Here is a 15,677-nt window from a genome sequence, read left to right as displayed (position 1 = left end):
GTGGTGGTCGATCGGGGGCGCTCGTTTCGACTCCCTCGATACTACGGATCGACGGAAAGCGCGTCTAAACGATCGCGACGCGAGTCCTTCTAATTATCTTTCTGCTGAACCCTGGGGACCACTCGTTGCGTCGCTGTCGACGCCCTGCTCGATGGACGAACAGAAAAAAAAAAAGAATAAAAAGAATAAGTCGGCGAGTTTACCCACGATAAATCTCGCGGTACTCAGGTATAAGGAGGGCTGTGGGTTCGTTCGACGATAATATTTTCCTTCTCCCTCGTTCTTGAATCGGGGGTCCTCCCGGTCTCTCCGTCGTATCCTCCGGGAACGCGTGTGTGTCCTGCTCTATCGAATCTACCGAGAAACGGACCCGGGGCAAAGAGAAAGACGAAACGAAGAAAGAGGAGCACCACGAAGGAGGCAAAAAGGGTTGAGAGATCGGGCGAAGGATAAGACTCATAATGAAAGGCATTCATTCCACCGCGAACCCGACATAGTGAACTTGAGTGACGTGGCTGCAGACAGCTGCTCAAACCTGATCGGTCCGTACGCACCTCCATCCGTCCGTCCATCCGTCCGTCCATCCGTCCGTCCATCCGTGCGTTCCTTCTCACATGGTTTCCTTTCTACATATAATATCGTATAACCAGCTAAACCGGAGGCGCGGACGCTCCCTCGAATCGATTCGATACGAAAACGCTCAACGGGATGCTGCGAAGCGGACGCGTCTTCCTCGATCGCGATTTTATCTCCAGGCAGAAGGCGCGGCTACGCATTGTTTAGCTATCTGTCTTCGGGATGGTTAACGCGCCAGTAACTTTTACGCGATTGTCTGTGAGACGCCGCGCCGCGGTTTAAACTATTGCGTGGCGACAGAAATAATACCGTGCGTCGTCGAATTCCGGGACGGGGGCGTTCAGTGTCGATTCGACGTTGACGGAACGATCACGGAATAGAAACGTAAACGGCTCTTGAACTTGCTATACAGCTACGCGATCGAGCACCGAGAGACGCGCCTCAGCGTTATTTCGAACGTTCTGCCAGGTTGTAAAACGCCGTCCTCCGTCCTCGATCGCATCAACGATTTTCTCCAGGAGAGAATTATGCTCGATACTGCCTCTCGCGTCGTCCCAAAATTGCGTCGTCTCGTACAGTTAGCTGGAACGTAACTTCCAATCTTTCGAGTACTGAATAATTCTAGTCAAAGTGTCAATTGTTTTAATGAAGTGATTTAAATTTATTTATAAAATATTCATAATTGTGCTGCAGTAGGGTGCACACTCGAAGGGTTAGTTTCAGAATACCTAGGCTCGCGATACTGCCGCGCACCACCTTGTGTATAAACAAGATATCGATATCATTTTTAATTCCTCGATAGTCATTAAACCGTAAACGAGACAGCATGAATTTATAATTACAACATGTTGTTGGAATACGAATGCGCGTAGAGACCAATACGACGAAGGAATTTGCGTTGCACTTTCCCATTAAGATAGCTGTTCTTTTTAATCGTAGTTACATACGTGTATCACTAGATAAAAACATTAAGAGGGCCCTTGAACATTTAACCGACTCTGGGTCGTTCCTTTACAATAAACGTTCAAGTTTCAAACCTCTATCTCGATCAAGAGGACAGTTGAAATTCGGATCAACCATTTTCTATTTATTTTTGTGCATTGTCATTAACAATTAAAAATGCTGATCTTTTGTCGGAGTATACCTTTCCCTCGCCTTCTTCTCGAGTTGTCACAGCTAGATCGTGAGTTTCTGACAGCATGTAAACTAGTATCGTTCGTTTCAGTCATTCCGTCGTTCCGTCGAGTCACCCACGATGTGAAACTCGGCTTTCGGACTTATTATAAGTAAGGAGCGATAAATCTCTCAACTTCGTGGACCTCCTCGAAGTACGAAGCTGGGTAGCTTGTAGTCCAAACAGCATCATCTCTGCGAGACCGCGAGAGTTTTTTTCTAGGGGATCGATGATAGGTTTACATTGTCGCGAAAGCTGTTCGGTTTACCTGAAAATTCTGTCTACACGACTCGCGCTAGACCTGCCAAAAATGTTTGTAGACGAACGATTAACACGATCGGAAATTGTTTGTCGAGTGACACATAGCTGCTATCCAGTATCCCTTAACGTTAGAAATGGCTCTTTCTCTGCCGAGCTACGAAGGACACCGTCTGCTCCGAACACGTAATCTTCGCGCGCTAATTAAATTTATGCGATCAGTCGACGTATTTATGGTACGAACGATTTGGAAAATTAGCGTTACTGGAACTAATTGTACCGGGAAATACGCGCGTTTAAAAAAAGACAGATTCTCGATACTTTATGCTTGAAAATTTGCAGCGCGTTTGAATGTTAGTTCGACACTTGATACGGAAGCAATTTGAATCTTTTGATCGAGTTTACGCATGCACTTGTTTCTTAAATAGAGACATTGATAATTTCCACGATGAGTCTCGGACAAACAAATTTTGCATCGCTTCGCCGACGATGAAAATAAATGTGGTGGTCAAATTAGGCGATTCTCCTTGGATACCTACCATAAAATATAACGAGATTCGATAATCATTTATGACATTGATATTCGCTGTTTGAGAAAGTATCGTGCGTTAGAATACCGACAGAACATTCCGATAAATCTAATATTACCTTCGTCTCTTTTATTGATCTTTTACCGTCGCTATCGAGTATCAATGCTTCCTACGCAAGATTTTGCGGCCATACGCAGGAGATGAGATCGCATTTACGAGGGAAAACAGGTTGAGGGGGAAACAGAGACTCTCGCGAGGGATTCCAGACGCTGAGGAGTTAATTTAAGGGTGTAGCCTGGAAGCGCAAAAAAATAGGGCACGTTTGGAATGCTTTAGGAGACAAACTGATTTGACAACGATTTGTTAACTTAAATAGGATATCAAAGTGCATCGACTGATGCGACAAAAAATATATGATTACAATTAAAAAAACATTAATGACTTCCGTATGTTATCTAACCGTCCATCTACAAGAAAACTAGTATCCTCGAAACGTGTCGCTCTCGAAACTATTCAACTTAGATGGTAATACATTTTGATAAAATTACGATTATCATCCGGCATACTTGGGACTGGGGCAATGCTGGAAAATTAAACATGCCAGATAATCAAACTATACCTACATATGAAGTGATCAAAACGAGGAATATAATCACAAACGAGGTATACGAGTAGACCTTACATCGAATGTATTTTGTCGGCCCATTTCTCTGAGCCTCTAGAGCCCCATTACCAGCAGGTTACAGAAATAAACACACGAGGAAATAAGACAGACAATGAAATTAAAGAAACATTTTTGACCATACAGTATATTTTTGATTATGAATTTTTTTCTCGAAAGTGCGTAGGATTTCGGGAGTATGTCTATTCACCAAAAATGATTGTAATTGACCGCTACAACTGAAAATAATTTTTTTAGAACGATTTGAAATTTTTTTTTTCGCCGAAAAATTTCAGCACATACCCGAATTTTTTTCTCGAAATTGGGTAGGAATTCGGGGGTATGCCTAATGACCAAAAATGATTGTAATTAACCCTCTCAGTCGAAAATAATTTTTCCAGAAAGATTTGAAATTTTTTTTTTTCGCCGAAAAATTTAGGCACCTACCCCCTGTCGATTTTTCTTAAAAATTCGTTTTTGATTTTTAGTAATTTTATTTGACGCTCTACAGAAAAGTTGTCTAATACTTTTTTGTAGGTACCTATGACCTTTACTTCAGAAAAAAGTTTCATTGAAATATATTCACTATTGTAGGAGATACGGTCGTTTGAAAATTGGACCATTTTTATAGGATTTTTCTCATTTTGCGAGGTCAAGGATCAACTTCTCGAATATTTTTGCAGTGTCTACATATTCTTCGCCTAAATACGCGTTGTTTGCCGCTCGAAACATTGAAATCGTCCAATCCGTTCAGGAGTTATGGTGTTTTAAAGATTCGCATGAAATTTACGGGAAGTATTTCTGGCCACTGATTATAATTTCGGTAAGGAATTTTTTTCTCGAAAGTGCGTAGGAATTCGGGGGTATGTCTGTTCACCAAAAATGATTGTAATTGACCCCTACAGCTAAAAATATTTTTTTTGGAACGATTTGAAATTTTTTAATTTCGCCGAAAATAACCGAATGTCGGATGACCGAAACTCTACTGTATATGGTAACCCAGCCAGATTAACGATGAGAATGATCGATTTATATATGGAATACAATGTTGCACGAATTAAAATAAAAAAGTAATATCCAAAGATGATTCTGCATGGGGTTCTCTCAAAGATCGACTGCTCTGCAAGCGAGCGACGACGAGGGAAAGCGTCGTGAATTGGCAAGGTGGTAGGACGAATCGCGTCGGTGGATGATAACCTTGACCGGTAATGCAAGTGGTCGGCGTTACGTTGTCTCAGCAAGAGGCAATTTCACGTTTGCTACCGCCACGGGGATATATCGTTGGAAACGTTCCAGTGACTCTTTTTTTTCTTTTTCTTCTCTTGGTCGCGTCTTACCCCCGTCCGCGTCCTGGCTGTTCCTTCTGTTACTTCTTCGCAGGCTCCGTCGAGGTCGAGCCTGGCCCGAGAGCGTGACGCTGACAGAATTACGCCGGGGCCCTGTTTCTGCTCTCGCCGTGTAGCGAGACCCGGAGTAGTCGAACCCCTCGGCTCTATGGCTCGCCATAAATATCGCCGGTGACGTTTGGGGAGAAGAAAGAATCTGGCGGCTGGGAACCGTGGATGACCTCCGTTTACGAAACGGTAGGCGAGCTACCGGTCGTGTCCCCAGTCCCTTGCCACTCATGCTAGAAACACCGAACGGACTTTGCCCGTTCCGACCCGATCTACGCGTCTTCTCTCGATCGGTGGTGCAAGCTCGTCGAACGAATATAACGATCCGCTTGATTCGGGCTCGAGTAGTCTGTCAACGCTTCGACAGGACTTTTCGCTTTGGGGCTAAAACAATTCTTCAGTCGAAACGTTGAAAGTATTACATTTGTACCGAGTGAAATTTTAAGTTGTGCAGTATGCAATGTCTAAAATCAAAGTTTTGGACTCGTAAAAAATTGTACGGTTTTATTCCGGCAGTCAACGTGCGATACTATGAACGACAAATAGTAGGAAAGAATTGAAAAGGAACATAAAATAATGTACGTTATAAGAAATATAATATACTATATCCTCTTTAGAACACATGTTTATCTTATAATTCAATCAGCAAAACAATATATCATTAAAATAAAACTGGGGTAAATTTTCACCTATGGTACTCGTTAAAATTACAATAAAATTGCTCACGATAATTGACAATTAAATTAACGAGGCTATAAAAGAGTTTTTAAAATTGAAAAATATTTAACTTTTTGCGTTTTACGATTCAGTTCAAGATCAATTTTAAACAACAAAACGAACAAATGAAATATAAATTATAATCGTTCTTAAATTTTTATGAGAGAAAGGAAAACTTAATTTTCTAATCTATGCTTAAACGTTATTCTGATAAAAAGTATATACTTTCCAAATAAATAAAAAAATGTTCCGCTTGGGCAACGTTTCCGGTTTCGAAGATAACGTCGAAAACTTGTTCGGCACAAAGTAGCCTCGAGACGCGGTAGGGGTAACTTTGTGTCAACTCGTGGGACAAAATTTGTCCCAATTCGAGGGACATTACTCCATACGTCTTCGAGATGAAACTCGTTGGTCGTTCTCCCGCGACCTGCGACCGTCGATACGTATTCTCGATGACGTATCGACGCGAGCCACGCGCGACCGACGAACAAACCTTGTCACGCTGATTCTCCGAATCATTAAGAGCCGACTCCGGTCGTGTAACCCTCGTCTCGTATAACTCTTTCTCCTATCGATCGCATCATCGTCGCTCCGAAGTTTGCAACGAGTCTGCTTATCAGGGATCTCACCGCGGCGGATTTATCGGACAAATACAAGAACGGTGCCGTCACCGCCGCCAAACATCGTTTAAATTCGCACGAACCACCTCTCGCGAGCGTGGGACGCGATCGAGAGTCTTGCTCTTTACTCTGGATGCCCGATCGAGAGCTTTACTTACGAGAATAATCATCGTCTGTAAAAAAGCTACGTGCGTACTTTGGAATAAACAAACGTTGAATACTCCTCTCTATTTCGACAATTAAATAATACTTCCCTCGATGCCACAATAAACGTAAGAATATAAACTCGTTGGTTTAAGTCTTTCCAATATGGCGTCCCGGGGCAATCCGCGACGCTTCTGTTCGCAATCTTGGCCCTTCCAGCCTCTGCGATCACATTGGTAATTGCATTTCGAGCGAGTCATTGGGATCGCGAACGCAGAACGTATCGTCGATTCCGTGCAGCTTTTCATCGTACGTGCTCGCGTTTCCAGGAAGGGCCCGATCTCTCTGAAAAGGCGTACCGACGTTGTTTCCGTGCTACCGGCTCCGTAGGCTGTGTACATCCTCGCCGAGGATCGTCGCTGAATAAGCGACAATTTGTATGACAATTCCTCTCGATGGTCCGGTGCATTGTGTCGGCATGTGAAAGTATGAACGTGGGCACGTTGTTGTATCCCATCGTGCTCGTTGTCTCTTTGCCTCCGATTCTCTCTCCTTCCCACTTCTGGTTTCGATCTCTTCTTCGGTGCCACGGGTGGACCCCGAAGAGCAGTCCTACGAGGCATGAAAGCGAGTGAGAAGGAACACAAAAGAAAGGCGAACGGAAAAGTGAAAAAGGATGAAGAGAGAAGGAGGTATGGTTCCGACGGGGGGAAGTAAGAAAGCGAGAGGCAGAAGCGTAGAGTCGGAGAGAGACGGATCCGTGGTTGCTCGAGAGATCACGATCCATGGAGCAAAAGCAAAGGTCGATCCGTGCTGCACGACTATATGTACCACGACGGTAGGACGAACGTTTATTAGAAGCAGAGGAAGCGCCTCTGTGACAAATGGCGTGGTTTCATTGTTACACGAGGACCCCCGGGCCCACCGGCAGGGCCACCGGGGGCCCCTCTGCGACGTCGTAAATCTGACCAACGCTGACGGATAGAAATCAGAACGAACGGTGGCGCGGTTTTCACGGTTAAACGAAACGAAAGGAATGCCGGAGACACGCGAGCTTAACAGCCTGCAAGGAAACCGAGTCACGGTTAAACTCGTATATACGCCTTCCAGTCGCGTCGACAATCGTTCTAGTTTTTCTAAACTCGTAGATCGAGTTCCGTCGATCAACGTTTGCGCGTTTAATTCGCTGTCACGGCGTTGCTTTCTTTTTTTGCTCGCGCGCGTTAAAGACAAAACGACGCGATGTTTTGCGACTGTACGGTACGGTCTCGGGATCTTTGGTTCCAGGGAGTTTAGCGGGAACGAGGGATTTTCCACGTCCGAGACGTAAAAGCGAAACGAGAGGAAAAGGAAAGAGAAAGGCCACGCGAGCAGTGAAGCCATAAAATGTCAGAAGTGTCGCGAAGGAGAGGAGAGGTTCGTTAAGCAGCGATCGAGCACGGGTCTGTCAATCGATCCAAGTCCTCGGAGAAGCGAAGGGACCCCAAGATGGCTGCCCGGGAACGTACACGCGGGCCCCTGCATCACCAGCATCAGCGACTTAGCATAAATCACTCCCGCTCCGCTCCAATCGCCGTCTTGCTCGCTCGTTCGGCCGATATCCGGCCGTAGAAACGCGACCGCTTCGTGCACACAGCCACGTCTCCTTTTCCAAAGAAACGATTCGTTTTGTCGCGTTCACGATTCTCGCGATCGCGAATTTTTTCGCGGTACGACGGTTTAAAATGGATCGATCCACGACGGTGCCGCTAATTCGCCACGCTGCCGTGCGATCGCTCGACGATCGTACCACGTACACTGAGGAGAACCGATCGCGCAAATTTTAACGCCATTTTCTTATGGAAATTTTCCGTCTTGAACGATAATAGTTCTGGAGCTCGTGTGTTTAGCGGGGGCGTGAAATATGTACACTAACGTCCATAAGTCACCGGACACTCAACGAACGTGGAATAAAAATGAATTAACACCGTGATTGTAAATTATATAATGCAACTAACACTTATTTATTCATCGAAGGAAACGTATCTCGTGGATGTTATCAAAATTTTCATTTTATGAACGTATCAGTCTCAAGACGAGCATTTCGAAATAAAAGGGATAAGCGGCTTATTTCGCATTTTTATTTAGAATAGAACCTCGATTATTACAGGAGAGGCTCGTTCGTTACAATGTATTGACAAATGGAAGGAATGGTCACTAAGCACCGAGTGAAGTTGGAGAGTGGATGTAGCTGGTAGTAATGACAATGGGTAGTAAAGATATACGGGGAGGTAAGTGGGTCTCCCTCTTATTGGATTGGTTACCTTGATTATTTCATAAACCTCGATCATTGCAGAAATGTTCAACCCTGCTTCCCTGAAATAATCAAGGCCCTGTTTAAATCCATTACCTTTACAAATTGAAAGTCTCTGAATCGAATTTTCGTCATATCATGACTGATCAATTTTCTTTCTCTGTTTACATCGTTTATATTGAACTAGAAAAATTAATTCTCAAGTTGAGACGACGAGGGAAATAAATTTTAAATAAATTACAAGCAAGATTACAAAAACAAGTATCGAAACAAATTTTGATCTGGAATAAAAATTTTAATCTTAGAGAATATAATACAGTTTTCATTTGGCAAAGAACACGTTGAATAAAGTAATGTTGTCGGTAGCTTGCAGAGGACAGGCGACGCGACAGATTCGGTGAATCGGTATAGAATCGAGATCCCGATAGCGCAGAGCAGTCACCATCGAGCGTATTGCTCGCGCCTTTACTCCGACACGAGTTCCGTATTGCATACGGTGTCCACGCGAGCACGCGAGGTAATTCGTTATCAAGTTTGACGCCGGAACGGCGAAGGAGGACGAAGAGAAAGGTCCGTGTTTCACCCTTCTCCGTGCTTCCTCGTGGAAGTAGATTCTTTGGCGAGTAGCTCGGTACGCACGACCTCGATATTACGAACCGAAAGAAATTCGGGGGTAAGACGGAGAAAGGTGGACGAAACGGCACGGCGGGAAAGAGAAGAGCGGAAAGATTTGCAAGAGGTTGGGTGAACAGAACAAACGGACAGGTCGCTTATTTATGGCAGCCATACTTCAGATATATGAACTGGTTCCCGTCGAAAGTTCGGGACGCCGCGTCTTTCCAGTTCAAAATGTATAGAGAGGTGTCCCGTCGCTCGCCTTCAGCGGCAAGATTTGCGAGGGGTCACTCCAACGTGATGTCACGCGAGCTTAATTCTTTCTTTCCTCCGTTCGACGAAAACCAACGTCTCCGCTACCTAAACCAGCTCCTGGGACTTATCGTACAACGATTCGACAGCGGCGGCCAACATTTTTTCTTCCTCGTCATATTCGAGCTCGAGAAAATATTTCCTTGTTTCTTTATTAGAGACGATAAAGAACGGGGAAAAGACATTTTAGAAACGCTGTGAAACAGGATCTAATCGTGTCAGAAATTAGGAATATCGCAGAGACCACAGAGAGCGTTTAAATATAGGATATTCTTTTATTTTTATGTTTACAATGGATATTTTTAACACGATAGGCAACGTGTGTACATATAATTTACAAAATACTGCGTCAGCCTGCGCTCGATCCGTGGTCAGCTTAAATGTAAATGGGATCATGGCGCGAAACGGTACTGCAATCGCGTGGTCACGTGTTTTCGGGGCAGCCGAGGACACTCGAAGATCGTCTTCCTCGATCGTGTTCGGTCGGTATTTTGGTTTGTTAGTTTCGGATATTCTGCGAACGACGGAGAAACTTGCTAGAGCCAGCAGTGACCGAGGAAACGAGAAGAGGTAGGACGGAGGGGGGTTATAGGGGGGCGGGCCAGAGCGTTGGGGAGAAGAGAGGCGATGGAGTAGATAAATAGATGGATGGGCAATATTATAACTCACCGGCTGTCATCCTGTACGGAGAGTCAGGCTGCTAATCAGACCCTGGCTCGCTCTCGCCCCTCGACGGACCCTTCACGAAAAATGGATTTATTGCCGTTCGCCTCGACTTCGGCACGCTATCGAACCCTCTGATCCGTAGAATGTAACCATCGTCGTACTATTCGCGTCGAGCCTCCTACTTCGAAAGTTGGCCCCTTCTTTCCGCCCGGCCTCTCTTCGTCCCTGCCACGCTCCATTCCGTTTTCGTTCTCTTCCGTCGATTTCCCTTTTCTCCTCTTCGATCGTCCTTGGAACATCGAGGGTTCAACAGTTTCCGGTTTTTATCGGTGGTGGAATTTTCGGCCGCGATCCTCGGACAGGACTCGCGAAAGGATCAGGCCCCGATGCTCGCGCGTGGTCGAGGATCGATCACCCGCGAGACCTCGAGGCTTTCACCGACATCCGTGGCGTCGAGACAAAGAGGAAAAGGCGGAGGTGAACAGCGATCCTCGATCCCGCGATCCGCGATCCGCGGGGCTGACAGAGGGGATAGATCGGTGGGCTCGGCCAAGAAACGACGCCGGGGGGAGGGCTCAGGTGAGGACCAATGCATCAAGCAAACGGTGACACTCGCCTCCTCTGCACGGCGTGCATAGATCATGCCGACCTCGTTGCCGTCGGACGCGGTGCTCCGCGACGAAGAGACGGGGGAAGATCTAAAGCTTTGAAGGGGTATGACCCCCTCCCTCCGACCCCCGCCTTCCGCCATCCAACGGCTCTTCTTTACGCTACGCTAGCTTTTCTCTTTCTCGCGCTCGTCGTACTCGAAGAGCACAGATGTACGGACCGAACGAGATAGACGCGACGAAGAGAGTGGAACTGTCTGAGACCCCAGCTCGAGTGTACGTGTACACGCACACCGAGCAAAGACGCTCGTGTACGTGTCTATACGTGCGCGCGTGTGTTTTTTCAACGAGATTTATTACCAAACTCCTAATGCTCCGGGGCACGAGGAGAGGGTGTTGCCGCTCTTCCCACCCATCGACTCTCACCCTGCGCACCGCTGGCACCGCCACCACCGTCGCCAACGTCGTCGCCGTCGTCGCCCTCGACGTCATCGTCGTCGTCGTTGGTCGTTGTCGTTGTCGTCGTCATGGTCGTCGGTCTTGCCTCGCCGGCATTTCGTATCTTCTCGCCGTGGCGTAGTTCGTCTTCGCGCGCCGCTTAATCCCCGGCTGCCACGCTATTACGAGTTGATTTACATTCCTGCGTTAACAAGGGCCAGTGGAACGCGCCTCCAATTCGGCGCTCGTCGACCCGCAATTTCGCCACGGACGCTCGAGATCGCTCCGATGAAGATTTTCCAACCGGAACGGACAAAGAATCCGCGAAGCAACCCAACGATCGCGACCCTGCACTCAAACCCCGCTGCTTCTCGTCGAGTTATTCGTTTATCGAATACCATAACGATACAGCGGTTCGCGAATCTTTAATGCATAACGTTCGAAATATTATTTACATACTCGATCGCTCGATCGATATCATTATTAGTCTTATTTACAAGTTTATTGCTATTGGAAATATGAGAATTTTAATTTAAACGCTATTCGAGTTTTCAATTATGGATATTACACTAACAGAATATATTATTACGCGTCGATAGGAAGATTGTTTCGAAGAACAAATCGAATGAATAGACGCATCGTAAGGGATCTGGCCGCCAGCGAAGACGCTATAAGTCGATAAGGGGGGTGTATGGACGTCAGGCCCGAAGGGTTAATCCATCTAGGTAACAAAATCTGGCCACCGAAACTTTGGCTAAGAAATCTTCGAAACACGAAAAGCTGCGCGCGTCGGCTCGCGTTACACCGAAGCAATAAATGTCTTCGTCGAAATATTTACGACTACAAACGGTATCGTAAGCATGTAATAAATCATTATTAAGCAAATCGTATTAACGTTTATAAATTCTACTCTTAAGGAAAGCAACTTTAACGAGATCGTCGCAAGGGATTACGTAATTTCGACCGCGACTGTGTTACCGTGACTTTTCCGATGGTCGAGCGTCTCACCTAGAAATAGCAATTCTTCATCCTCGCGAACGCGCGCCGTTTACTATTTACAGTGTTGTCTCGTTAGGAGTTGTCCACTCAGGGGACAGCCACCACTCGTAACGAAACAGTCCTCCATTTGACGATCCCTCTGTTGTTTGCCAGAGGGCACGCGACGAGTTTCATCCCTGTATACCATCGTGGACAAAGCGAGATAAAACATTGTCGCGTTTTATACTTCAAAATAGGATATCATAATCGAAGACTCGAGCGAACTTTATGGTTTGCCGCCGTATGTCCTCTCGGTCACGCGCAGTCTGTCGCGCTCGCCGCGGCATCTACGAAACCAGTGGAGGGGATCCAGGGACTTATAGCGAGACACAGAGCGGCGACTTAGAACGAGACAATACTGTAATAGAAATCCTTGTGGCTCTTTTTCTCTCTGTCCGGTTAATTGGTGGTATTTGCGTTAAAAAGGAGGTTAGAAGTTCCGCGAAAACAAGTCAACGGATGGACGGACGGAATAGTTAGGCGAACGGGTTGTAGCGAGACGATGCTCTGTTTCGCTGTTGAGCAGGCGCGAAGCAGGACTCTAGAATGCAGAAAGAAATAAGATTAGAAGGAAAGAGTGCGTGCACGTATCAGAGAAAAAGAGAGGGAAAGGAAAAGGTATCGAGGGTGAGGGTGGAAACGAAGAAAGGAGAGACACGGAGAAGTCGCGAGACCAAGGAAGAGAGTCTCTACGTGAAACTGGGAAGAGTGGGATGGGGGCGTGGGTGGAATGAGGCGCTAGTGGGGAGAGAAATACGTCGGGCCGGTGCGTGTGCGGTGGGGATAGGTCAGGGCCGCGGGTGGAGGGGCAGCGGCTGTGGCGTTGACGAGGGGTCAGGCGGGGAGGGATGGTCCGTTTGGCGCGGGGCTCGGAATGGCCCATGAGGGGAAGCGGGGGAAGGGATACGTAGTAAAGGAGCGGCTCTGCGCGAAACGGAACGAAGCGCGGTGTGGCGGGGAAGATTCAGTGGATAAAGCGTGGCAGGGGTGCGGGTCGGAAGGGGGGGAGGGGGTAGCGAACGGAACGAAACGGGAGAGGGGGGTCGTCGTGCCGCGGAGAGGTGCATCGGTGGCGGCGGCGGCGGCGGAACAGTGGAGGGGGCAGAGACGGGGAAGATGACCGCGGAGCCGTCAGTGCGCCACGTGCTGTCGTCGTGGGAGGGTCTTTGTTTTTGCTCCGTTCCGTCGGCGAGTCATGCATCGCGTTACCGCGAAATCGTGACTCGTCCATTCGGGGCATCGGTTCCCATTGTTTCGCGGTCGCGAGATACCTGGCCCGTTCGTACCGTGAAAATCGCGAGCGATGCGAGATTACGGTCGGTGACGTGCGCGAAACCCAAAGGAAAGGAAACGTTTTCCACGAGAAAGGAAAGAGGAGTGATACACGAGGCGGTTACCGAAACGCCGAATACCAGTTAAGTGAGTGGTGCGTCTTTGCCGTCATTGCGTGGGTGGAAGATCCTTGGAGAATGACGCGGTGATACGATGCCGAGAGAATCACGGTGGACACGCGCGTCCCGATGCCCGGCGTCCAAGTGCTGTGTCGCTCCTGCCGTACACGCTACGAGGATAATCTCTCCTGACGTAGCACCACCGGTGTCGACGATTCATCGGGACTGACGTTTCCTGCGCTTTGGAACCACTACTTCGCGGTGAGTTCGCTTTCGCGAGTGTCGCGATCAAACGTGGACGTCGACGGCCACCGGACGCTACGTGGAAAACTGTCGCTGGTTCATCATCGAGAACTCGCGTTTTCTCCGGTGGCTGTCGTAAACACAGATGCCACGGGTTCGCGATAAAATAGTGAAACGCGCGATCGAAATTCACGGATCGGATCGATTCGCGTTGTGTTTCAATTTTCTATTTCGGTCCACGCGCCCCGTTCAGATTTCCCCTTCTTTTCCTCGTTCACACTTTCTCCCCCTCTCTTTCTGTCGCTCATACACGCGCGCGTACACACGCACGCCGTAACCTTTCCTCCGCGACAGATGATACGCAGAGCAGCGCCGAGTGATTCGATTTGTCTTGAGTGTAGGTTAACAACCGGTTTTCCGCCGTTTCCGACCGATCTTTCTCGCCACGGCTCCGTATTCGAATCCGTCACCGTCCACGATCGCGTCTACGTTCGAAGGCTCGTAGGTCGCAAAGGGGAATCGTCGCGTCAGTGGTCAGACAGCCAAAGAAACTCCGGTCGAACAGTGTCCAGCCTGTGGCATGACAGAAGTGTCGTCGTAGTTACGAAACGGTTGACGCACTGCCACGTGGCGTGTACCGTGACTTGCGACGAAGAAAACTGTCAACGCGTGTAACATTTGCCTTCACGAAATTACTATTCGGACGAAAGAACTGTTTCGAGAAACGATTCGAGTCGCGCGGTACGTCTGTACAGGCAGAGTATCGTTCTACTTGAACCGTGTACGGAACACTGCTCGAAACAGCGCTAAGTCGTATATCTTGCTTATAGCTGAATTACTCGGTGTTGGTTGGAATAACTAAAGCACAATCTAGATTATTATAGATGCTAGTGCCCGTGACTTCGTTCGATAAAAAAAGAAAAAAAATTAATCATAAAACGGTGAACGTTAGATTGAACTTGAACGAAACGCGTGTGCATAACGTGTATGTCAATCTGTATCTTGTCGTTGTATCGTGTAGAAACTTATAATAGTTGTGTGTAAATGATATTTCTAGTTTTTACCTGTTTCGGTACGAAGTTATAAACAAAGCTTTCCAAGTTAAAAAATATTTAGTTGTAAATAATTTTGTACGATAGAACACAAAGTATTATACAACAGTTTTTGTGTAGAATAAATGTAGAATAAATTTAGTATAGTAAAAGTAAAATGCTTGCCCGTGACAGAAGTCAAAGTTTCTGAAAGCGCTAGTATAGTGTATAAAACAATTAACTCGCCATGTTATAAAATATTATATTTACAAGAGAGGATAGAAAATTATGTAATACCCGAGAGAATGTTGGTTATTAATTTAATTGTGTCTTGTATATTGATGCGCGTATCGATACGCAGAAATGTACGTTTCAGTATGAACCATCGCCGTTACTGTATAAATTCTATTAAAACCGGTGCTGTCTGTTCTATTTTTCTTCGCAATCGATACACGGTCAACTATTAGTATGTTTATCTTAATAACTATCGTAACGAGTAACGTTCGAGCATTAATTATTAAGTAGTTTTTTTTATCCGCGCGAAAAGTTGGCGAAAACGAAAGTACGGTCAGAAATTCGTAGACCGATCGAAATGAAAATAGAACCGACCCGTCGTAAATATACATTTACATATTTCCAATCGATTCGGTCGGTTAAAATTCACTGACTTACGACCACATACAGAGGAGACTGACGTCATTGAACGCGATTAAATCCGTCCTGTCACCGCGAGTCGCTTATTATACACGTGTGACGCGTCGTCGCGAATTCTTGGGAAGGATAGAATGAAAGGCACGACATTTTTTGCGTCGCCAATCTGGCTTTCGAGGATCGCGACAGACTAGAGTTTATTTGTTGCCGTTAGACTCGTAAACAAGGATTCTTGGACAGCTGTGTACCGCGTGCACCTACGCAGACCAACGATTATGCTAACTATTATTAATTACACGCTGACTTCCAGGAATCCC

The 15,677-nt window shown here is 46.7% G+C and overlaps 1 protein-coding gene across 4 annotated transcripts in view; it reads left to right on the top strand.

Moving 5' to 3' along the window:
- Positions 1–15,677, top strand: part of Tio (zinc finger domain-containing protein tiptop) — a 144,625-nt gene that overhangs the window by 47,740 nt on the left and 81,208 nt on the right. For 2 of the 4 annotated variants that reach the window (XM_076774907.1, XM_076774903.1), the window contains exon 1: positions 13,195–13,696. The exons of the other annotated variants lie outside the window; for them this stretch is intronic. The gene's annotated coding sequence lies outside the window, so the exon portion shown is untranslated. Of the gene's footprint in view, positions 1–13,194; positions 13,697–15,677 lie in introns of those variants that run through there. 4 annotated transcript variants of the gene reach the window in all.

The sequence above is a fragment of the Colletes latitarsis genome, chromosome 10, assembly GCF_051014445.1.
Source record: "Colletes latitarsis isolate SP2378_abdomen chromosome 10, iyColLati1, whole genome shotgun sequence".
NCBI classification, from domain to species: Eukaryota; Metazoa; Arthropoda; class Insecta; order Hymenoptera; family Colletidae; genus Colletes; species Colletes latitarsis.
Note: the sequence above shows the minus strand (reverse complement) of the source record. Positions and strands in the feature narration are given on the sequence as shown.